This window comes from Rutidosis leptorrhynchoides, chromosome 8 (genome assembly GCF_046630445.1).
Source record: "Rutidosis leptorrhynchoides isolate AG116_Rl617_1_P2 chromosome 8, CSIRO_AGI_Rlap_v1, whole genome shotgun sequence".
In the NCBI taxonomy this organism is placed as follows: Eukaryota; Viridiplantae; Streptophyta; class Magnoliopsida; order Asterales; family Asteraceae; genus Rutidosis; species Rutidosis leptorrhynchoides.
This window is the reverse complement of record NC_092340.1, coordinates 323,446,904-323,473,405: the sequence shown is the minus strand read 5'-3', so window position 1 is coordinate 323,473,405 and position 26,502 is coordinate 323,446,904. Positions and strand designations below refer to the sequence as shown.

The 26,502-nt window shown below is 31.0% G+C and overlaps 1 long non-coding RNA gene across 3 annotated transcripts; it reads left to right on the top strand.

Annotated features, from left to right (window-relative positions):
• Nucleotides 1–7,876: 7,876 nt before the first annotated feature.
• On the top strand, nt 7,877–9,100 carry LOC139862671 (uncharacterized). 3 transcript variants are annotated; one of them, XR_011764252.1, is made up of 4 exons: nt 7,877–8,140; nt 8,237–8,497; nt 8,598–8,627; nt 8,790–9,100. It is a non-coding gene; the product is annotated as an uncharacterized lncRNA (long non-coding RNA). The 3 variants fall into 3 exon arrangements; XR_011764250.1 differs by having other exon boundaries at nt 7,877–8,497; nt 8,907–9,100; XR_011764249.1 differs by having other exon boundaries at nt 7,877–8,497.
• The last annotated feature ends 17,402 nt before the right edge of the window (nt 9,101–26,502 follow it).

The window sequence follows — 26,502 nt, the reverse complement described above, 5'->3', positions numbered from 1 at the left end:
AGTAAATAGATTCTTCTGGAGGTAGATGAAAAAGAAGAACGACAGATATGAAAGTGAGGAGTATATCTAGAATCAGCACTGGATGAAGCATATTGACGAATAATTTTAAAGTAAAAATTGAGGGAGAAAGAATAGAAGGTGTGAATTAAAAGGAAATGAAGGAGGTGGATTTATAGTGAAATATCTGACAGAAAAATCGAGATGAATCATCGCATTAAATCGAAGAGGATCATAATTTCCTTAATCACCGAAGAATCAAATCCTATATAGATTACAAAGATTTTCTTTAATCCGGAGATCAACCGTGATGACGTCAAAAGATAAGATGAATCCCTATTTTCTCATTTCACTCTTTTACGATAGCTTCACTCATACGTCTCGAGTAATCGAATTATTTTATCCATATTTCTCAATCATGATAAAACCCTATGAATCAACTTATATTCGTCATAATAACATTCTTATTGTTAGCCATGACGACCTCGATCAAATTTCGGGACGAAATTTCTTTAACGGGTAGGTATTGTGACGACCCGGAAATTTCCGACCAAATTTAAACTTAACCTTTATATGTTTCCGACATGATAAGCAGAATTTGTAATGTTGAATCTCAAAAATTTTGAAACTACATTCATGTAATCAATTATCCTTTGACCGTGTTCGACGATTCACGAACAATTATGTGTATATAGATATGTATATATAATATATAATATTAATTGAAAACATTAACAAAGTATTAGATATATGATACTTTACATGAACGTATTTGTTTCGAAATATTTATCGATAGAATTAAGAGATAATGTCAAATGATTGAATTATCAGATACATTATGATATGATTACGGGCTATGTTATGAGGTCCACTGTGATTTAAGAAATCTATTCTTTTTGACAACATTCGGAAAATGGTAAAGTGATTTATAAGTAAGAACGTGGAGTGTAAATAACTTAGATGTTGGATATCGACAAGTTAAGTAACTCGACATTTTTCATTAAGATGATTTCATACGTTTATTTAACCTTTGGACTTCATCCCATGCTTCACCAACAGACTGTAATTTAAAAAAAAACTTGAAACCTATTATGAATATATATAATTCTACTTTTCTAAAATGTTTTATGATATAACGATTTCATTATTTTAACCTTTTAACAAAATGATTCTTAAATATACTTAGTTTTGGAAAACAAAATTTTCATATTTATTTGATTTAGTTTCAAATGTACAAAAACGTTTTCAGTTTAAAAAGAACTTTATTATTAAAACGTATATAACTTTTATAAATATCTAGAACCACTTTTGACAACTCATTACTTAACCAATATGATAAAGATAACGATATTTATATTTTATTTTATTAAATATATATAACGATTTAAATTAATATTATATATATTTATACGCGTATTATACGTACATAGTTTTATACTTTTACTATACTTTAACTTTACCTTTACTTTACTTTTACCTTACTTTAACTTTAATAATTCATACATTAATAATTCACTTTAATAATTCATACTTTAATAATTCACTTTAATAATTTATACTTTAATAATTTACTTTAATAATTCAAAAATCTATTATAAATAGAATTGAATAGGTTTCATTATTTCATAGAAACTTGAAAATATAATTCTCTAAACTGTCTCAATCGAATTACATATATATATTTTCTTTGTATTATTTCAAGATATTATTAGTATATATAAAATACTACGACGGAGTTATACTCAGACGATTTCAAAATAAGTTTTCAAACGGGATAGAGCTAAGGAAATTATGGGTTATATCTTTGGAGGTTATGGGTATTGATCGAGGGTATTGCTCGTGAGGTCAACCTAACGTTAATCATTTTCGTTGCGTCTACTACTTTCCTGCAATATTGAATCACAATATTGATACGTTCGTGAATTCGAGACAAACCCTGCACTTGTTCAGTGCCGTCATATACATAATTGCTACGAAATACAGTATTGTGAGTTTCATTTGCTCCCTTTTTAATTGCTTTTGCAATATATATTTTTGGGCTGAGAATACATGCGCTGTTTTATAAATGTTTTACGAAGTAGGCACAAGTACTAAAACTAATTCTATGTGGGTTTAAACCAGAAATATACCCTTAGCTTGGTAACATTAAACTACTTGTCTATGTACGTTAGGCGCGAATCCTAAAGATAGATCTATTGGGCCTGACAAACCCCATCCTGACTATGAGATGCTTTAGTACTTCGAGGTTATTTTAAACACACCTGATCTGGTGTACTTCAGAGGGTAAAACATGAATGTTAAGGCTTGTTACCGGTTGCCTACAACATATAGAATACTTTTAAACACTTGCGAGTGTACGGATATTTATGGAAACTGAAATCTTGTGGTCTATTACTATTACAGAAATGATTGATTATGATAAACTAATGAACTCACCAACCTTTTGGTTGACACTTTAAAGCATGTTTATTCTCAGGTATTAAAGAAATCTTTCGCTGTGCATTAGCTCATTTTAAGGATATCACTTGGAGTCATTCATGACATACTTTGAAAGACGTTGCATTCGAGTCGTTGAGTTCATCAAGATTAATATTAAGTCAATTATAGTTAGATGTCATATGAAATGGTATGCATGCCGTCCATTTTTGATGTAAAGAAAGTTTGTCTTTTAAAAACGAATGCAATGTTTGTAAAATGTATCATATAGAGGTCAAATACCTCGCGATGTAACCATATGTTATTGTATTCGTCCTTATGGATTAGGACGGGTCGTCTCAATAACGACTGTCAGTTTCACACCGACGATTGACTTCTCCGTATGTAAGTTTTCCTGTCGCAACAACCGTAATCGAGTTTTCCTTTTGCAACAATCGTAATCGTCTCGAACGTCGCGTATGTGTATTTCAGTTTCGAACTAACATGTAAAATTTGCTTTTGTTACAGGCGTTCCTTTTGTTGATATAAATATATAGTTTGTAAAATTTTAGATTTTTGGGATTTGATTTAATTGTTAGTGGAGTATGATTTCATTTATTTAATTGTTGGTTTTTTTTTGTCGATCTAAAAAAACTTATATTATATATGATTTAGGCTTTAATTTGTTAATATTTTATTTGGGTTGCAGTTTTGATTAAAGATGAATGCTTGGTTGAAGATAAGGGGAAGGTGAAGATGAGGTAGATGACAAAGAAATTAGTCACGCCTAAACTGAAATTTTGTGTATCGTTACCCAAAACATGTCAAGGTTAACTTTATGCCGAGTTTTTGTGATTATAAGGCCTGCTAGATAACTGCAATGAGCTGAATTTTTTATTTTTTTTCTTCATAGTTGGTAATATGCACGATGCATTTGGGATTCGAAATGTGTAGGAGTGGCTCAAAATGAAGAAATAAGGATATCCAGAAGTGGAGCAGTAGATCGTGATGGTCATCAATAGGATGAGCTTTGTATTGTCATCAAGGTATCTTAAAGTAATACATGTATAATTATGAAGATATCTAAAAGTGGTAGAGGATTTTTTTTTTCATGTATGTTGTGTTACCTATGCTCATATGTAGTATGCAATATTAAGTTTATTGTTTCAATGACTTTAAGTTGGTTGGTTGTCAAAAAGATACCATTTTTTTATTAGGTTGACAAGGTCTTATAAGTTTTGGTAAGGTAATGTTTTACTGCTTAACTTATGGGATAAAAAGCCTTAATAAAATCAAAATTTGAATTCAAGTGGTCATTAAAGTTTCCTCAACCTTATTGTTGACCAATCAAAGCATTTGTTTCATATTTTTGGTATGGTAATTTCGATCCTTAATCTATGCAGGAGGTGACGGTAGTATACAATCTATACAACTAGAGGTAACAAATTGAAACTTCACTTATATGGAAGTTTGAGGTAAATGGCTCATTATTGTGTTTGCTTCACAACTACAGGTCATGATAGTGTATAACCTATACAACTAGAGGTGCAATTTGAATCGATTTAACTGACCTGTATTTTCATTTACATGCGTAAGAGATTAACTGAAAAGAGTAGGTGATATGGTATGAAGCAGATTAAGGAGAAAGCTGAATTTGCTGATGATGGAACCAAAATATGCACTTCAGCAGGTTTTTACTTTTAGTATTTTTGCAATCTCTACATGTTTACGTTTCATGTGCATTTATTGGGCGTATGTTGTTTTTGTTGTGTTTTTGGTCTGTAGAAATTACTTTCTTGGACTAAGAGTAGATTATGAACTACCAGCGGATACTCTTTATAGCAGGCTCTATCTTTCAGTGATTTTGGATATAAAATGACTTCGTACATGTATATATTTGCACAAATAATTTCTAGACATGTATATAAAAAAAACAATGAGCATTCTCCAGCTAATATCTTCTGATTTGATTTAATACCAAAATCATGTTTATATATTTTTGATTGCTTACTATTTATCAATAGGCAATGACTGTATATTAGTATTGGCTAACTGTAGGCAATTGTTGTCAGGGTAAGTGTATACAAAAGTTGTTAGAATTGTTAGCTATTATGAAGCCATCTTTGCACTTTTGTACACAATATGTCTTTGTAATGCCTTTATGTAATAGTTTCATAAATACTTTTGTAAAGATGCAATGAAAAAGAGTTCACCGCCGCAACGCGCGGTTGGCCAAACTCTTGTTTATTACAATTGAGTGAATTGGTGTCACTGTAGACTCTAATTACTTTCCAGATTCTTCACTTTCTTCAACCAAATAACCTTTCTTCAACTAAATACCCCATTCATCCCCTCGAGATTCATTCATCCCTTATCTCTCTCTGCCCACCAACCTAACCACCACTACCAACCTAACCAGCGAGGCGGTAATGTCGTTACCGGAGAAACAAGATCACCCTCGCCCCCATCGTTAACGGCGTAACCCACCAACGCCACCGTCGCCGCAATCGACAACGATGTAATTTGCACCAACCATAACCCATCACCGCCGCCACTTATAACGCGGATTTCCAGGTAATTGTTGACCAGTTTATTATTTTTTTTAGAAAGCAAAATATGATTTTTATTACTTATACTACTGTGCAAGGGTCTGCGATAGCATACCAGGAACTAACGAGAAGAGCAGAGTACATATATAAACAATACATTAGAGACTGAGCAGACTAATTTTACACAGTAAGTCGATTGCAGGAACTAACGAGAAGACCAGATAAGTTTATACACTACAATTTGTAATCTAATTATTAAAAGATAGGATTCTGAGCATTAATTTAGGAATTATATATTCTGATTTGTGATTCTGTGAATGTGAACATGGAGATTATGATTTAAATTATTTAGGTTCAATCTGTAAACTATTATTTCGAATTATATAGAAACATGAATACATATTTTGGATATAATAAATTTAGTTTAGATTTATATTGTTTTTTTTTTTTTTTGTATACTCCGCTTTTTGGCCGCCTTCGGGTTACGATTTGGAACTAAAAAAAATTGGGCTTTAAGTTGGTTTGTTGGTTGCGATTGATTTAGATTTTTCTCCGTCACTACCACTGATTGAAGAGGCGTTTAACGGCATTTTGTCAATTGAAAGTTTTGTGTTGAAGTTTTGTATCTTTATCACTTTATGGGCACAAGTATTAAATTTTAGTTATGGTGTAATTTCTAGGTTTTGAATTCTTTATCACTGTTAGAAATCCTAAGTTCAATTGTCTAAAACAAGTTATCTACATCGAATTTTTTGTAAACTTTTTTGTTTGCAAGATTTTGTGCCTAGAGTCTTGATGGTAAATTTTGTCAATTGAAAGCTAATTATTTCCATCTGAAATTTACTTTTGTTACTGGTCACATGAACATCAACGAGTTGGTGGCTGACTGGGCTTTTGATTTGATCTTGGGATGACATAGGTGATGATGCAGCTGATGACTCTTCCTGATCTGAAGCCAACAAAGATGTTTATTTATATCGAGAGATCGATAGGCGAAATCAGGTAAGATTAAAATAGTGTAAGTTATCGCTTTTGTATACTTCAATAGGTTTCAAAGTTTTCACACTTTTCTTTTGTAATCTGGTGAAACCGGTCAGACTCAGAGACTCAAAGCAGGTCATGATGAGCAGATAGTTATATTGAGTTATTTCACATCATGAGAAATTGAATGTCAAGTTATATTATTTTATATACGCGTGCTATATAGACTAATATCCAGGTTCATTTTTTAGTTAGGGTTTTTTTATTTGGACCGTCCTTTATATTACTCGAACCATGTGCACACTAAAAAAAACTCATTATTTACTTGAACATGTACGGAGTATATGGAAATCATGAAATCCCTCATTTTTATTTCTCCCATTTCCTCTTATCCCTACCATCTTCAGCCATCAATCCATCGACCCAACTCTAAAAATAACTTTATTCATCTTCTCCATCTACTTAAAAAACTCAGGCCATTTTGAACCACCTTCTCCAACTCCGCCATTTACCGCCGCCATCTACCTACCACCATCCACCATCCACCACCTCCATTCACCACCTCCATCCACCTCCATCATCCACCTCCGCCATCCACCTTGATAGTGTATTTAATGATGGTATAACTAGCAAAAAATACGAAAGTGGTGGTGATAGGTAACATATGTACAACTTTCCATGCACAATGTACAACGTCTGATGCACAATGTACAACTCTTTTATGTTAGGAAATTGTTACTGAAGATACTTATGAAATGGGTTGTTAACTGCTGCACTTGTACACTAGTGGGACCCACGTCCAGAAAAGTAAAAAAAATGATTAAAAATGTTGATTGATGTGTAGTTTTTTGATTGGTTTGATGGTTCACATGGTTTGAGGGGAAAGGAGCGGTCCAATTAGTAGGACTCCTTATCTATGAGAGATAACTAAAGAGTCCTACTAATTGGACCGCTCCTTTCCCCTCAAACCATGTGAACCATCAAACCAATTAAAAAACTACACATCAATCAACATTTTTAATCATTTTTTTTACTTTTCGGGACGTGGGTCCCACTAGTGTACAAGTGCAGCAGTTAACAACCCATTTCATAAGTTTAGTTTCTTCAGTAACAATTTCCTAACATAAAAGAGTTGTACATTGTGCATCAGACGTTGTACATTGTGCATGGAAAGTTGTACATATGTTACCTATCACCACCACTTTCGTATTTTTTGCTAGTTATACCATCATTAAATACACTATCAAGGTGGATGGCGGAGGTGGATGATGGAGGTGGTGAATGGAGGTGGTGGATGGTGGTAGGTAGATGGCGGTGGTAAATGGCGGAGTTGGAGAAGGTGGTTCAAAATGGCCTGAGTTTTTTAAGTAGATGGAGAAGATGAATAAAGTTATTTTTAGAGTTGGGTCGATGGATTGATGGCTGAAGATGGTAGGGATAAGAGGAAATGGGAGAAATAAAAATGAGGGATTTCATGATTTCCATATACTCCGTACATGTTCAAGTAAATAATGAGTTTTTTTTAGTGTGCACATGGTTCGAGTAATATAAAGGACGGTCCAAATAAAAAAACCCTAGATAAGAGGCTATGAGAAGTGATATGTGAAGTAGTAATCACGTGATTTGATTCTCTTCTTGGAATGTCACTCGGCTGCATTTTCTGCCATAGACTTACTGCCATCTGAAGATAAGCCATTAGCAGCAGGTACTTTTCGCTTTGCTTTTTTTAAAGTACAATGGTGTTACTTAGTATAGATATTGTATTCAAAAACTTGGCTTCATTCTTATGTTGATAATTTTTTTTTTTTACGAAACATAGTATATCATATAAAGCCATCAGGTATGTAAAGAAAAACAAGGAATGAAAAAATCCAATAGCAAAAAAAAAAAGGTTAGCTTCCATGTTGTTACTTTCTACTTCTGACCACACGTAGTTTATTCTGATGTTTGTTTAAGTCTTCAGTTTATTCTGATGTTCGCAATTATGGTGTCTCAGGTATTTCGTTTGGGGAATTCGTAAAATTGTCAGCTGCGAGTGTACATGAGTGTCATTTGTCGCGATGTGAGTTCTCTCTGTTTTTGCTTGAACAAGTATGTTTCTTTGTATGTGAAGTTAGTACTGTTTCGTTCACTCTGTTGTCTCTGTATTTCTAAAATGAACTTCAATAATGGCACCCGAATCAGTTGCAGCAGCAATGGTGAGTTCACACCACCAATTATATGATATATACATACTACATATAGTGTGTTTTCAATTGATGTGTTTTGCTATTGGTGTTGATCTCTTATCTCAGGTACAACACTTAAAGTCTCAAAGGAACCGAATAACCCTACGGAATGTAAGATTTAAAGATCATATTTTTATTTTTGCATTCCAAAATTATGGCAGCTATTTGTAAATTAAATGTGCTTTTTCAATGCTAAGGGTATCAGTTCTGTATCAGTTCATTGGAACCGTCTATACTTACCTCATTATTAGTAACTAAGGCATTAGTAACTAAGGCAAAGATAGTCTTAACGTAATCGTTGACAGTCAGCTGCTGAAACTACTCTAGGTCAGCAGTCAACTGTTGTGTATTTTTGTTTGCTTTTCTTAATTATTTCTCGCTTTTGGGTTGCTTATTGAAGCTTACTATTTCTGTTGTTTAAATGTAGGTATTTCTTCCATCGTTCTACAAACAAATGGTACTTGCTCTTTTTTTAAAGTGCATATTTAAGGTCAATTTAGGTTGCTTATTTCATATTGACAACTACTATAATTTGGGTCATTTAAGTGCTGATTGGTCCCTAACTGTAATAAATTTTTACTTGAAATTGTGTAACGTAAATATCCTTTTTACCCTACAGGTGCGTCATGTATGTCGTGTGTCATGTATGTCGTGTACTGATGTCTACATCAAGATTTATAAGAAAGGCATGGCATGAATACAGTTAATGATCTTTGAACATTATGAACTATTGCAGCCTACAGGATTTTGTATGAATGTACCTAAAAGATGTTGTAACTCCAGTATTAGGTCAGCCATTGTACAATTATGGAGCAAACAACATCGTGAAAGTATGTAACACACGATATGAATGCATTGCAAGGTGGTCGCCGCAACTCGCGACTGACCACCTGCTTGTTAACCACAAACAAGAAATATATAGGCTACCCAAATGGGCAAATAAAATATATTATATGTTATTCACATTCAATATGGTGTAAGAAAACATTTTTTAAATAATTCTTATAGTAATCGCATTTTTTATCACCATTATTCAAAACTTCGCATCTCGTAGCATAATTGATAGGTAATACTAAACAACCTGCGGATGCAACCAAAATGAATAATGAAGTGATTAAAGATCTCTTTAATTACCAATATAACTAATAGATAAAATTTTTCTTATTTGTTATGAATAAAACTATTCAGTTTTTCACTTTTTACAAACCTAACCCTATAACTTCCATTAAAATACTAATCGAACCTCCCACTTTATACATATATTTTAAATTATTATTTATCCCATCACTAACACCAAAAATACTGAATAATAACACCCACCACGATTTACCGACTTGTACACTACGCTCAAACAGTAGGACCCACATAGGCCACTACTATGCTACACTTTTTTTTTTGTCTTCAGCGATAAAGGAAGCAACTTTCTTAAAAGGAACAACCCTTCAATGCTACCAAAAGATATCGAAAAACATTATTTTTTTACAAAAATAGATCAACTAACTTTAACGCTAAAAGAAACAACTTTCACAAAAGGAACAACCCTTCAATGTTAGATGTCGAATTTTTTTTTTTTTTTACAAAATAGATCAAGACTTTTTTTTAACACGCATTCAAAATAGAGCCCCCGACGTGAAGCGAGGGCTCCACAACTAGTTTCAATCAATGAAGGAAATTTTGTTCACTGAATAAAGACCTATAGTTTTTATATGGCTACAGTGCTACACCAACATAGTATCTATCACATGATAATTTTCAAAAGCAGACATCATATCATATTCATTTATAAAATATGTAACAGTTTTATAACATTGTATGACCAAGTTAAAATTAAAAAAGTATACGATAAACCAAAAGCAAATGAAGAGTGTTGAATATACATACTTTGAAAGCAATATCCTCCGGTCCCATGACCATCGAGCACCCATCGATTCAAAAGTCTCTTCAACCGTAATACACTCGATTAAAAAATAAGTTTTAGTAACACAAGTTGGTAAAGCGTAAAAGTGGTACTATTCACTTACTATTCTAAAACTTTCTCAATTAGTATTAGTATAGTATTAGTATTAGTATTAGTATGTATGGAGTATATAGTAGTAATAGTCACCAAAATATAAAAATAAAATAATGAAATAAAAATACGGTTGCTAACTATCACAATCTATTCATAATGATTTCAGAATAAGCAGCATTCATATTTAACTTTAACCAACTAAAGTGAAACAGACATCTCAGTTAAACACCTTTAGTAACAAAGATTTTAATCTTAATTATACAAAAAAATAAATGATCAAAACCTCTAGTACCTTTTCTGTGTATACCAGTTGGAAACATGGTCATGACTGTGCTATCAACGTCCAGAAAGGCAAGTTGGCAACGCACCTTCCAAACTGTATGTAAGCACACGGTTCATATGCTTTCACCTGGTAACAAAATCAGTTGATGGTTACATATATACAATCTCTTTCGAACACTAAACTCGATTAAACCATAGTTGTAAATTTGGCCGTAGTTTCTAATTTTTTGTGCCAGTTTCTTTAAATACAAAAAACATGTAGCATAAATGAAAGGACCCGTCCTAATCCATCTGGACGAATACATTACATTTGGTTACATCGCGAGGTACTTGACCTCTATATGATACATTTTACAAACATTGCATTCGTTTTTAAAAAGACAAACTTTCAATACATCGAAAGTTGACGGCATGCATACCATTTCATAATATATCTAAACTATAAATGACTTGATAATAATCTTGATGAACTCGACGACTCAAATGCAACGTCTTTTGAAATATGTCATGAATGACTCCAAGTAATGTCCCTAAAATGAGCAAATGCACAGCGGAAGATTTCTTTCGTACCTGAGAATAAACATGCTTTCAAGTGTCAACCAAAAGGTTGGTGAGTTCATTAGTTTATCATAAACAATCATTTCCATCATTTTAATAGACCACGAGATTTTCAGTTCTCATAAATATACATCTCATATCAGGCATTTCGCAAACTGCATAGAGATAAAACTCATTCATATGGATTGAACACCTGGTAACCGACGTTAACTTAATGCATAGAATATCTCCAAACAGAACCTCTCGTTTGTATAATAATCTCGAAGTACTAAAGCATTCGTATCCCGAATGGGACTTGTCAAGGTCCATAGATCTATCTTTAGGATTCGCGTCAATCAGGGGCCATTTTCCTAAATTCTTAGGTTACCAGACTTGAAGGGCGATATTCGGTTAATAATCCAACCATAGAATGTAATTTTAAGTACTTGTGTCTATTTCGTAAAACATTTATAAAAGCGGCGCATGTATTTTCAGTCCCAAAAATATATATTGCAAAAGCATTTAAAAAGGGAGCAAATGAAACTCACCTAATGTATTTTGTAGTAAAAATACATAGAACGATATTGAACAAGTATAGGGTTGGCCTCGGATTCACGAACCTATATCATTTGTATATTTGTTAATACACATAATCGTAATCGAACTTATATATATACTATTATTATTAGTGATAAAATCTTTGTATTAATAACTTATATATATTTATTATTTAATTAAATGTATTCATTTTAAATGAAAATTTTAACATAGTTAAGTTAAATATACTTTTGTAGGATTATCTTTTTTTTGATGAAATTAGTAATTGTAATTGTACTTTAGATAATATTTGTAATGGTAAAAATGATAATATTGATAATACTTAATATTACTGATAAAATATTAATATTAATAATTCTAATAGTGATAATAATAATGATAAAATTACTAATTATAGTATTACTTTACTAATAATTATAACATTACTAATATTAGAAATAATAATAATGCTATATTTATATAATGATAAAAGTGATAATAATAAGGTTAACAGAAATAATAATGATTTTAATAATGATTTTAATACTTTGTTGTATTATAATAACAATGATATCAATAATTATAATAATTTTTAATAGTTCCTTTAAATCATTATCTATTTATAGTTTTAACTTAATCATTTTCATAATAGTACTTATTTCCTTTTCAAGATTTCTATTATTATAATCTTAACAATATCATCACAACTATTATGTTCATAGTTATCCAAATCTTTGTGTTACATTTCTAAACTAATGACTAGAGTTCCTATAACTTCAATTCGTAATTCTAATAATAATAATAATAATATTGATACTTATATTAATAATAATCTGATAAAATTAATAATAATGATAATAATAATAATATTTAATGATAATGCTAATAATGATAATGATAATATTATTAGTGATAATAACAATTTTATTATTAATTTTAGCATATGTGTTTATAATTAATTTTAATTACTAATAATAGTAATAACAATAATAAGAATAATAATTATAATAATAGCAATAATAACAATAACAATGATATTAATATTTATATAATGATATTAATATAATAATAATACTTGGTATTATGATAGTAAAACTAGTGATATTCTTACAATAATAACATTAACTAATAACAATAATAGTAATAGTAATAATAATAATAATAATAATAATAATAATAATAATAATAATAATAATAATAATAATAATAATAATAATAATAATATAAATTCTTAATATGAAAACTACCTCAAAAGAAGTCTTAAAAAGAAAATTGTCGCGAACAGGACTCGAACCCGAGACCTCCCGGATACCCAATAACACTCACAACCACCCATCTGCAGCTGGTTTTCTGATTATTTACTCCACCTAAATTAATATATCTAGTATTTAACAGCGAGTACTTCATCTTCTTCAATCATCAACTAGTCGACCAGAAATTAATATAACAAGACATCGTAGCAAGAGTTTAGATTTTTTTTATACGTAATAACTGTAACCGCCTATTGAATAGCAAAAATAAAATAAAAAAATGAAAACAACCACAGCCTGCGTCGCTGTTATAAAAGAAAAAAAAAATATTTTATGAATTCCATTTTAAGAACGTATTAGACTTAGATTAAAACACGAAATAGTTTGTAAATCGTTCATAGAAACTAATGGAATCATCAATTTAATTTAATACATCAAGACAAGTTCAAATTTTTGTGATGAACAATTATGTTGACCTTTTGACTTGAAACTTTGACTTCGAAATTCAACATCAATACAAAGAATTGAGACACGAAAACTTACAGATAGATCAATTTGATCTTTCCTAACATCTTTGCATTATTAGATTTTACATTTAAATTTGGATTCGAGTTTTTGGTAAAATGAACAAAGAACAGAGAAAATAAAAAGAAAAGTAAGCTTTAATCTTTTTTTTTTTTTTTTTTTACGAAATCGATTTTTAGTATTTTGTGGATTCTGTTTTTGAGTAACTAATGGAGTTGTTATCCTTATAATTTGTGTAAAATTGTTTTCTTGTGATAAAAAGGATCGACCAAGTTTCACAGGCCAACAGCAGAAGAAGATAAAATAAAAAAATAGATTATGTCAGTTACTGCATACGCGTGATGTATCCTGTCACTATATTTATAATTTTTAATTTTTAATAATTAATAATTATATTAATAATAATAATAATTATAATAATAAATAACAAAAATTCTGATTTATATGTATATCTGTATTTATCGCAATATATACATATATCTATATATCTCTGTTGTATTTATATAACACTGTGTTTGTATTTTTTTTTTATGATCGTTGAATTAATAATATTACTAATGATAACAATATGAGATGATAATAATAATATTATTATCGATAATACTACTAATGATTGTTAATTATAAAAGAAGTTTTAATATCTAATATTAATACAAATAATAATTAAGATATAACAAGTTACATGTATTTATGTATATATCTGTATCCGTATACCGAGTATATGTTTATATTTTTATATTAATTATGTAAAGAAACAATATAATGTAAGCATTATTATTTAATATTAATTTTATTATTAAGAATGAAACTAATAGTAATAATAGGTTTAATAATAATAATATTAATAACAACACTTGTATATCTCGAGCTTCATATATTTTGTATATTTCTCTACATATTTTACTCAAACAATTAGATAGTATTATACTAATTCAAATTAACATATATATACTTATAGTTATATTTTTATTTATATATTTATTCACTTATTTATTTACACAAAATTGTTCGTGAATCGTCGGGAATGATCAAAGGTCAAATGAATATATGAAACATTTCAAAATTTTTGAGACTCAACCTAACCGACTTCGCTTATCATGTCGAAATAATATAAATATTAAGTTTAAATTTGATCGGAAATTGCCGGGTCGTCACAGTACCTACCCGTTAAAGAAATTTCGTCCCGAAATTTGAGTGAGGTCGTCATGGCTAACAATAAGAATGTTTTCCTGACGAATATGAGCTGATAAATAGAGTTTTATTACTGTTGAGTAATATGGATAAGATAATTCGATTACTCAAAGAGTACGAGTGAAGCTATCACAAAGGAATGAAATGAGTAAATGCAGGTTCGTCTTAACCGGTGACGTAGTCACGGTTGATTTTTGAAAATAAGTTGCGTCTTAACTTTTGACGTAGTCACTGTTGAATTCCGGAATTCAAGGAATTTAAAAGAAAATCTTGGAAATCTGAGAGATTTGATTCTTCGGCGAATAAAGAGATTAAGATCTATAATTAAATACGGTGATCTGCCTCGATTTTTCTATCAGATATTTCACTATAAATTAACTTCTTCCATTCCGTTACTTTTACCATTTCTATACCCAATTCTCATATTCAAAAGTTTATGAAAATGCTAAATCAAGTTCTGATCCTTGTCCTTATCCTTACTATCACAACCATCATTCTCCTTTTCCAACTTCCACCAGAGGAATCTGCTTATTTCTACTTTGCCCTTGGGGTTATAGTACTTTTAATCCTCCCGTGTCTTTATGTTGCTATAAACCTTGATATACACTGTTTGTAATTTATGTGTTGTTATCGGGCTTTATATCTTCCCTTATACTTTGATGCTCCATACTTTTGTTTTCTCTTCCCAACCTCAAGTCAAGCGAATAATGGTCCATAATTCATATGTATGAGATTTTGAATGATCACACTATACTAAGCAGAAGAATTGTAATAGCACGATTTAATTGGTTAAATTACCAGAATTACTGAGAATAGAACTATCAAGAATATATTTTCTTGATATGTTCAGAAGTTAAGCAGAATGAAAGAGTTATGTAACATGACACATGATGACGTTATGATCTGTGAATCATCATGTCCCATTAGAAACTCAGCATGACTTACTGTAATATAATCACGTTGATCAAGTGTCATTATATTATACTAACTCATGCATCAGTTCCCAACATTACTACCATAACATTCATATTTTAATCTCGAAAGTTTACAGAATATAAAAACTAACAGTTTCTATATAATGTAACACTGATAGTACGAAGAGATTAATGATTTCAAATAAGAATAGTTATGAAAATATCTTCCGAAATATGGAGGATATTTATAATGAAAGATACGATGATATCTTGGAATTTCTAATATCGAAGGATGGTGAAGAAAATTTGTCCTCAAGAGTTTGGAGTCAGAAGCAAGGTATTCGCTAAAGATTTCATCATAAACAGAATCATCAGGATTCTTAATGTACAAGTTTAGTCCTTGTGATTTATTCGGAGACTCCTTCGTAGTTTGATCAATCAGTTTTTCAGTTTCAAACTTTTTCTGAGCTTTGCCAACATACAATTCTTTATCATCAACTTTTGGCTGTTGAGGTCGTTTACATTTTTTGTTGCTTCATTCAACTTTTCAAAATTCAGGGTATTAATTCGCAAACTGGGTGCTTTTCAGAATTTCAGAATGGAAGATCATAATTTTAAGAGATAAATGTTATATGGATACATATAACTGTTGATGTGGAAATGTTGCGAGTCTCACAATACAGATTTGCTGATTCCCGGTAATTGGTACGGCAATTTTTGTTACAAGATGCGGATGAGTACATGATGAGACTTCAATAGATAAATATAGTGATTTGTCGGAGAGATTTAAACCAAGGAGCGACGAGATTTCTGGTACATCTGCTGGTAATATGGTGGGATATAAAAGGTTCTCCGGTAACATTAAAAGAGCACGCAAATATATCAAGGTTATAATAAGGTTGTTTCGAACGAAAAGTCGAAGTTGACTTGCTGGAGCTGTGACAAAATTGACTAATTTGGAAAAGGGATTGAAAAGTTATTTTCGGTAACAACAACGCCAAAAGAGTTAGCACAGATACGTGTCAAACGTTTGTTCAGGTTCCGAGAGTTTTTTAGGTGCATAACTATATGCATTAATCTTTTCTTCCGTAGATGAAGTGCGGTTGGTTCATCCTCTCGTTTGAGGTATTTTCAAGAATCATGAAAGGTTTGAACGCAGATTGTAATCGTCAATATACAAATGAGGCTTAAGATGAAATCAAGTGGCAAACTTGAAGAAATGTTTAGTTTCATATGTTACAATCAATGTTTTAATTCATTTTAATTTGTCCAATATTATTAGTCCACAGTCGATAGTCCACAGTTAACAGTCCAATAATTCATATATAGTTTAATATATAATATTTGAATTAATTAATACGTGTCGTGACCCGTATACGTCTCAGACTTGATCACAACTCAAACTATATATATTATTGTAGAATCAATCTCAACCCTGTATAGCGAACTCGATCATTACAGCATATAGAGTGTCTATGGTTATTCCAAATAATATATATAGATGCGTCAATATGATATGTCAAAACCTTGTATACGTGTCCCGATATTTAAATGTGTAAATAACAGTATCTAAATGACGATAAATAAAGTGCATAAAATAAATAACAGAAATTAAATGATGAAAAATAAAATTGCGAGAATTAAAATTGAGATAAAATAAATTGCGATAATTAAATTGTGATAAATAAATTGCGATAATTAAAATGTAATACGGAATTAACAGTTAGCTAGGAACAGTTAGCTAGGATTTCGTTAGCGTGGATTCTTAACAAAATTTATCATAGTTAATTTGTTTGTTTCTAACAAATTTTATTTTGTCCAATGTTTTCTTCATTATGCCACTTGTTGGATTCTGATAAGTCAAAATTCAAATATGAAGTTGAATGAAAATGGTTATTCTATGGTGAATGAATACGTATATCGGTGGATGTAAATAGGATAGTAAATGACTGTTGAATCAGATTCGAAGAATGTACAGTGTAACTTATTAATGTGAAATCTAAATATTCCTCGGGTATTACCTACCCGTTAAAATATTTTCACCATTAACAATTTGTACAAAATAATTTTTAATTACAATCTTTATGAAAAACATATATACATATATATTTTCTTCAGATGTAATCATGGATTTAATGAGTCAATATGATATTAGACTCATTTGATTTACCGTTAGAATAAGAATGTATAATCTCTAAAACATTAGAGATCATATAATCGCCATGTCGAACGAAGATAAATGATGTAGAACGATTCGTGGAACGATAATTATACTCGAGGTACAGAATGAGATGTTGAGGCATGGATTGTTGATAGTACTGGTGCTGTTACTGATGGTACTGTTGGTGTCGGTGATGTTGCTGAAGCTGGTAGATTTTTCACCATATTCTCCAAATTGATTACTCGAGCGCGAAGTTCGCTAACTTCTTCTATTATTCCGGGATGATTGTCGGTCGGAACGAGCGGATGAAAAAGATTTAGAATTTTAGATAGTACATAATCATAGCGAGATATTCAGGAAATGATGGTGAAAATGGTATTTCGGATTGGTTTGCCGGTAAGTGCTTCAGATTCTTTGCCAAGAGTGCAGGTTGATGGGTGGAAAGAATCGCTTTCTACTCGTCTCCATTGATTAAGTCGACTATGAACCCGTCAGATGAATTGAGGATGGATGATTGGTTGATTCATTCTGGTGACGCTGTTTTCGGAGCTTAGGTGAATATCCATGTCGGAATAGCTATCGGAATAACTATCGGAATAGCTATCGGAATCTGAGGGACTCGAACTGGTTGCAGGATTCATCTCGTACGATCAGATGAAGGATTTTCAATAAGAAATAGATTATAGGATGTAGATTAGTACCCTGTAATACATAATTTACATATACATATATAATACTAAAATCCCATAAGTTACGGAGAAATCTACGGAATATGTTAGGCAAAGTTTACAGTAACAGATATGCTAAGATATGAATTAGCAGATACGCTAAAATATGAATCTGTCTATACACTATTCATGCAATAAATGCAGCAAGATGTGTCTAGACTAGGAATGATAAGCAGGTAATTTCCTAAGGATAATAAGTAGGTAATTTTCGACACGAAATGATAAGCAAAACTTTTGACATGCAGACACGGTCGAAGTCCAGACTCACTAAAGCATCCTAACGACTTATCAGTTAGACACACTTATGCAGACCTGGTTCGCTAACACCACCGCTCTGATACCAACTGAAAGGACCCGTCCTAATCCATCTGGACGAATACATTACATTTGGTTACATCGCGAGGTACTTGACCTCTATATGATACATTTTACAAACATTGCATTCGTTTTTAAAAAGACAAACTTTCAATACATCGAAAGTTGACAGCATGCATACCATTTCATAATATATCTAAATTATAAATGACTTGATAATAATCTTGATGAACTCGACGACTCGAATGCAACGTCTTTTGAAATATGTCATGAATGACTCCAAGTAATGTCCCTAAAATGAGCAAATGCACAGCGGAAGATTTCTTTCGTACCTGAGAATAAACATGCTTTCAAGTGTCAACCAAAAGGTTGGCGAGTTCATTAGTTTATCATAAACAATCATTTCCATCATTTTAATAGACCACGGGATTTTCAGTTCTCATAAATATACATCTCATATCAGGCATTTCGCAAACTGCATAGAGATAAAAATCATTCATATGGATTGAACATCTGGTAACCGACGTTAACTTAATGCATAGAATATCCCCAAACAGAACCTCTCGTCTGTATAATAATCTCGAAGTACTAAAGCATTCGTACCCCGAATGGGACTTGTCAAGGTCCATAGATCTATCTTTAGGATTCGCGTCAATCAGGGGCCATTTCCCTAAATTCTTAGGTTACCAGACTTGAAGGGCGATATTCGGTTAATAATCCAACCATAGAATGTAATTTTAAGTACTTGTGTCTATTTCGTAAAACATTTATAAAAGCAGCGCATGTATTCTCAGTCCCAAAAATATATATTGCAAATGAAACTCACCTAATGTATTTTGTAGTAAAAATACATAGAACGATATTGAACAAGTATAGGGTTGGCCTCGGATTCACGAACCTATATCATTTGTATATTTATTAATACACATAATCGTAATCGAACTCATATATATACTATTATTATTAGTGATAAAATCTTTGTATTAATAATTTATATATATTTATTATTTAATTAAATGTATTCATTTTAAATGAAAATTTTAACATAGTTAAGTTAAATATACTTTTGTAGGATTATCTTTTTTTGATGAAATTAGTAATTGTAATTGTACTTTAGATAATATTTGTAATGGTAAAAATGATAATATTGATAATACTTAATATTACTGATAAAATATTAATATTAATAACTCTAATAGTGATAATAATAATGATAAAATTACTAATTATAGTATTACTAATAATTATAACATTACTAATATTAGAAATAATAATAATGCTATATTTATATAATGATAAAAGTGATAATAATAAGGTTAACAGAAATAATAATGATTTTAATAATGATTTTAATACTTTGTTGTATTGTAATAACAATGATATCAATAATTATAATAATTTTTAATAGTTCCTTTAAATCATTATCTATTTATAGTTTTAACTTAATCATTTTCATAATAGTACTTATTTCATTTTCAAGATTTCTATTATTATAATCTTAACAATATCATCACAACTATTATGTTCATAGTTATCCAAATCTTTGTGTTACATTTCTAAACTAATGACTTGAGTTCCTATAACCTCAATTCGTAATTCTAATAATAATAATAATAATAATATTGATACTTATATTAATAATAATCTGATAAAATTAATAATAATGATAATAATAATAATAATATTTAATGATAATGCTAATATTATTAGTGATAATAACAATTTTATTATTAATTTTAGCATATGTGTTTATAATTAATTTTAATTACTAATAATAGTAATAACAATAATAAGAATAATAATGATAATAATAGCAATAATAACAATAACAATGATATTAATATTTATATAATGATATTAATATAATAATAATACTTGGTATTATGATAGTAAAACTAGTGATATTCTTACAATAATAACATTAACTAATAACAATAATAGTAATAATAATAATAATAATAATAATAATAATAATAATAATAATAATAATAATGATAATAATAATAATAATGATAATATAAATTCTTAATATGAAAACTACCTCAAAAGAAGTCTTAAAAAGAAAATTGTCGCGAACGGGACTCGAACCCGAGACCTCCCGGATACTCAATAACACTCACAACCACCCATCTGCAGCTGGTTTTCTGATTATTTACTCCACCTAAATTAATATATCTAGTATTTAACAGCGAGTACTTCATCTTCTTCAATCATCAACTAGTCCACCAGAAATTAATATAACAAGACATCGTAGCAAGAGTTTGGATTTTTTTTTATACGTAATAACTGTAACCTCCTATTGAATAGCAAAAATAAAATAAAAAAATGAAAACAACCACAGCCTGCGTCGCTGTTATAAAAGAAAAAAAAATATTTTATGAATTCCATTTTAAGAACGTATTGGACTTAGATTAAAACACGAAATAGTTTGTAAATCGTTCATAGAAACTAATGGAATCATCAATTTAATTTAATAAATCAAGACAAGTTCAAATTTTTGTGATGAACAATTATGTTGACCTTTTGACTTGAAACTTTGACTTCGAAATTCAACATTAATACAAAGAATTGAGACACGAAAACTTACAGATAGATTAATTTGATCTTTCCTAACATCTTTGCATTATTAGATTTTGCATTTAAATTTGGATTCGAGTTTTTGGTAAAATGAACAAAGAACAGAGAAAATAAAAAGAAAAGTAGGCTGTACTCTTTTTTTTTTTTTTTTATTTTACGAAATCGATTTTTAGTATTTTGTGGATTCTGTTTTTGAGTAACTAATGGAGTTGTTATCCTTATAATTTGTGTAAAATTGTTTTCTTGTGATACAAAGGATCGACCAAGTTTCACAGGCCAACAGCAGAAGAAGATAAAATAAAAAAATAGATTATGTCAGTTACTGCATACGCGTGATGTATCCTGTCACTATATTTATAATTTTTAATTTTCAATAATTAATAATTCTATTAATAATAATAATAATAATTATAATAATAAATAACAAAAATTCTGATTTATATGTATATCTGTATTTATCGCAATATATACATATATCTATATATCTATGTTGTATTTATATAACACTGTGTTTGTATTTTTTTTATGATCGTTGAATTAATAATATTACTAATGATAACAATATGAGATGATAATAATAATATTATTATCGATAATACTACTAATGATTGTTAATTATAAAAGAAGTTTTAATATCTAATATTAATACAAATAATAATTAAGATATAACAAGTTACATGTATTTATGTATATATCTGTATCCGTATACCGAGTATATGTTTATATTTTTATATTAATTATGTAAAGAAATAATATAATGTAAGCATTATTATTTAATATTAATTTTATTATTAAGAATGAAACTAATAGTAATAATAGGTTTAATAATAATAATATTAATAACAACACTTGTATATCTCGAGCTTCATATATTTTGTATATTTCTCTACATATTTTACTCAAACAATTAGATAGTATTATACTAATTCAAATTAACATATATATACTTATATTTATATTTTTATTTATATATTTATTCACTTATTTATTTACACAAAATTGTTCGTGAATCGTCGGGAATGATCAAAGGTCAAATGAATATATGAAACATTTCAAAATTTTTGAGACTCAACCTAACCGACTTCACTTATCATGTCGAAATAATATAAATATTAAGTTTAAATTTGGTCGGAAATTGCCGGGTCGTCACAATAAACCCTAACAATTATGTACAACTATGAAGTGGATGATGTCGCCGCCGTCATTTTGCTCAAGAACGATGATTTTGGTAGAACATGTATACCCCTTGAAAAGACAACGACATATGAACAACCTGGAAACAAGGATGAATTTTGGGGAAATGTAATAAAATTAAAAATAAAAAGGAATATACGTTGGTTTAGCTGAGTAGATGGAAAGATCACACGTGGATGTATTTAAATGGAAAGGGGCATGTGTAATAGACTAAGAAGCCCAGGAAACATCCTATTACGGAGTAAAACGGATACACTTCTTATTCTTTTCTATTTATGAAAGTGAGAAATTAATTTAACACATTGTAAAATTGAATACTGGATAATAAATAAGGGACGAATGGAGTATATAAGATAAATAAGCCCCTAAACATCTAATGATACCGCAACCCGCATGCGCAATACATACGTATGCGGGCACTCGCGCGCATGCGTATGCGTATACTTTGTATGCGGTATGCGGCATGCAGATTCGTATCGAATGCCTTTGTTCCCGGTACGGCGATTACTTGGTCCTCAAGTAAGTATCTTTTCCATAATTATATCCGTGATTCGGGGAGTTGGTTATGGAAGGGATTACCATTATCTCGGATGGTTCTAGAATTAGGGTTTGCATATATATACAAACCCTAATTATCATTCTAAGGGACAACCACATTACGTAACAATCATTAATCACACATCTTACGTAACCAGCATCATCTCTCGTCTTCTCAAGGTTAACAGGTTAGTTCTTTGTCGACTAGCACCTACAGCCTTATATGGGGCCTTCCGATCAACGACCATTATCGAAGGTGAACTTAATCACTTGGCCACCCCGCCGACATCATCATGTCGGCCAGGGTTATTCACGGTAGCCGGACCGGAGAGCCTTGTTCTAAGATCCTTAAACCCCCCCTTTGCGTATTGAACATACATATTAACCCTATGGTAAAAATATGCATGATCAAGTGGTGCTTTCATTGAGAGTCGAACTAGTTCAAGACTGTTTAATTGCTTTTGCTTTAAAAAAAAAGGTTTTGAATTATATGGCTTATTATTCACAAATTTTTTGAATTTTTTCTTTTACAGTATCATGACTTCCGGGGACTCATCGGAACGTAATCAAAAAGATAATCAAAATACACCGTCTGGTAATCAGCAGACGCAAGCTATGACCACGGGGGGCGGGATACGCACCATATCCTCCACCTGTATTCGGCGAGCCTTTTCAGAGGTATAAGCCGATATATCTAGATGGGATTACACCACCAAGGGCAAACTCGCCAGTCACAACCACGCAGCTGGATTTTTCCTCGGTGGATCCAAGGGTAGGCACTAGCGGTGAAACAGTAGGCCCGCATGTGGTATGATGCGGCCAAGTACCTATTTATAGTACCACCGATAACGCCAAAATCATACATGTTTATTGTCGTTATTCCGATCTGATTTAATATCAATTTGTATGTAATTGTTGTACGTATGTATTGTAATTCATGTATATTTGTAAAAGTTCTTTGTGATTGAATAAATGAAGACCAACAGCGAAAACAGAGTTAAAACGAAGATTGAACGCGTAAAACAGCCCGAAACTACTAAAACAGGTCCAAATGCGGCGCATCTACCTCAGATGCGGCGCATCTCTGCACCAAATAACTCCCGACAGTTTCAGATACGGAGCATTAGGATTTCTGGACCAAAACAGCACCAGATGCGGCGCATCTGAGAGGGATGCGGCGCATCCAAGCCAGATGGGGCGCATCTGTCCCAGATGCGGCGCATCTGATCCCCTGCCGACAGTTCTGAGTGCAGAATCTAGATGAAATCTGTTGAACGTAAAGATATGCGGCGCATCCCAAAGAGATACGGCGCATCTGGTCACTTTCTGGCCAAAATACCTAACTTTTGAGCCTATTTAATGGAGCCTTTGGTTACATACTTGATACACCTTCACTATTACGTTCTCCCTCAGTTCTAGTACGATTTTCAAGGCTCAAGGAAGGCTATAAGGAAATCTCCACTCTTTCAACATCAAGATTAAGCTAGGGTTAATCATCGAAATTGGTATTATTGTTCTATATCTTTTAAACACGAATTCAAATTATATTTACTGTTCCATTAGTTCTATTATGATTATGTTAGGCTAAAAGCCTTGTGTGTTTGCTTCAATGTAAGATTTATGGCTTGAGATTGTTCTATACTTTGATGTTATGCTAGTTATATATATGTTTGATTGATTAAATCATCTAGTCCAACTACAAGAACCATAGTTATGATTGTTTAGTTCATCACTTCAATTACATAAATTGCAAACCTATTAATGTGAGTTAACTCGGTGAACAATTTAAGCTTCAATACAACTAGTAATCTAGACGGTAAGATACATAAGCTTAAGTAATTTCGTTATGTGTTTAATCCGGTAATTGAAGGAGTTCCAAAACAACATAGTCATGAAATTACCTCAAGTAATTGTTGTAGTTTAGGTTTTACGTGAGTTTAACCGGGTTGGGTCTAGTTAGTTAAATCAATCTAAATCACCATGTTCTTTCGAAAAAACCATTGTTGTAACCATCTTTATATCCTAGTTCAATTATACGAGTTGTGACTTGATTTATGTTAGTTTATCATTGGTTATAACTTGTACTTCAACACCTAGTGATTTAGACATCTACATGTGAGTGTAGGATGGTAATTGAATGATATTTAGGTTTTACAATCGTGTAGTTTACTTAGAGTAATCTTAGTAAACTAGGTTTTATGTGAATTTAACCAAGAAAGAATCATGTTGATTAAACATAATTCTTAAGTTTATAGAAATTGTGAAATTGATATAAACTGCTCTATTATAACTATCACATAATGGTTTTAATTATAAAAGAACAATCCCTGTCATTTATCAAGCATAGAAGTAAACACCGCATTCTCATTCTTGTTATTCATTATATTTATTTACTGTTTCGTTAAACGAAAATACAATTTCAAACACAAACCCCCTTTAGAATAATTAATTGTTGTAAAATCCTTAAAACAAACTTCTCCCTGTGGATCGAACTGGTTAATTTACTTGCTAGTTACTGCATGATCGGGTTTTAGTTGCCTGTATTATGTGTTAATTATTAAGCATATTGTCTACATTTTAAAGGTTACGTCTTGAAACATCAACTTTTTGGCGCCGCTGCCGGGGAAGCGGTTTTGTTAAAAGATTTTAATAAACTTTGAATTATTCGATCCTTTTGTAGGAATTCAATTCCTAGAAAAGTTACTTTTTATTGTAAGCTTGTGTTTTTGCAATTGGTTTGTTTGTGGTGTTGTGATTGCAGGATAGGTATTAATGCATGAATCTACGTTCTTCCAACTCTAATTTAATTCCTTCATATCCTGAACCTGAAAGAGAACTTCACGAACGCTTAAGAGCTCAAGAAGTAGAGTCTCTTGCTCAGGGTTTAGAATCACTTTCATTAGATTCTAACTCTGAACTAATTGTTCAACCAATCATAGAGCCAGTTATTAAAGAAGAGGAAGAGATGGTTGCTACAAATCAAACGATGGATTCATTAATGAAGGCAACAAGAACAGGTCAAGACCACGCAATTATTCAACCCACGATGACTGATGGTTTTGAAATAAAGGGTCAATTTCTCCACATGGTGACTAATACATGCCAATTCGGTGGAGCCCCAAATGAGGATGCTAACGAGCATCTTCGTAAGTTTGTAAGCATTTGCAAGCTTTTCAAAATCAAAGATGTCACCGATGATGTCGCATGTTTAAAAATCTTTCCATGGTCATTAAAGGATGATGCAAGAGATTGGTTAGATTTTTTACCAGAAGGTTATATCGAAGATTGGAATGATATGATGGACAAGTTTTTGTCAGAGTTCTTCCCTGCTTCAAAAGCAGCAAAGTTACAAAGTGACATAAATCACTTTAAGAAAAAGCCTAATGAGACTCTTTATGAAGCTTGGACCCAATTCAATAAAATGCTTATGGTATGTCCTCAACACGGGTTGAATACATTTCAAAAGGTCCAAATATTCTATAAAGGAGTCAATGTGGCTACTCGAATAGATATAGATGTTGCAGCAGGAGGTTCAATCATGAAGAAAACGCCAGAAGAAGCTCACACAATAAT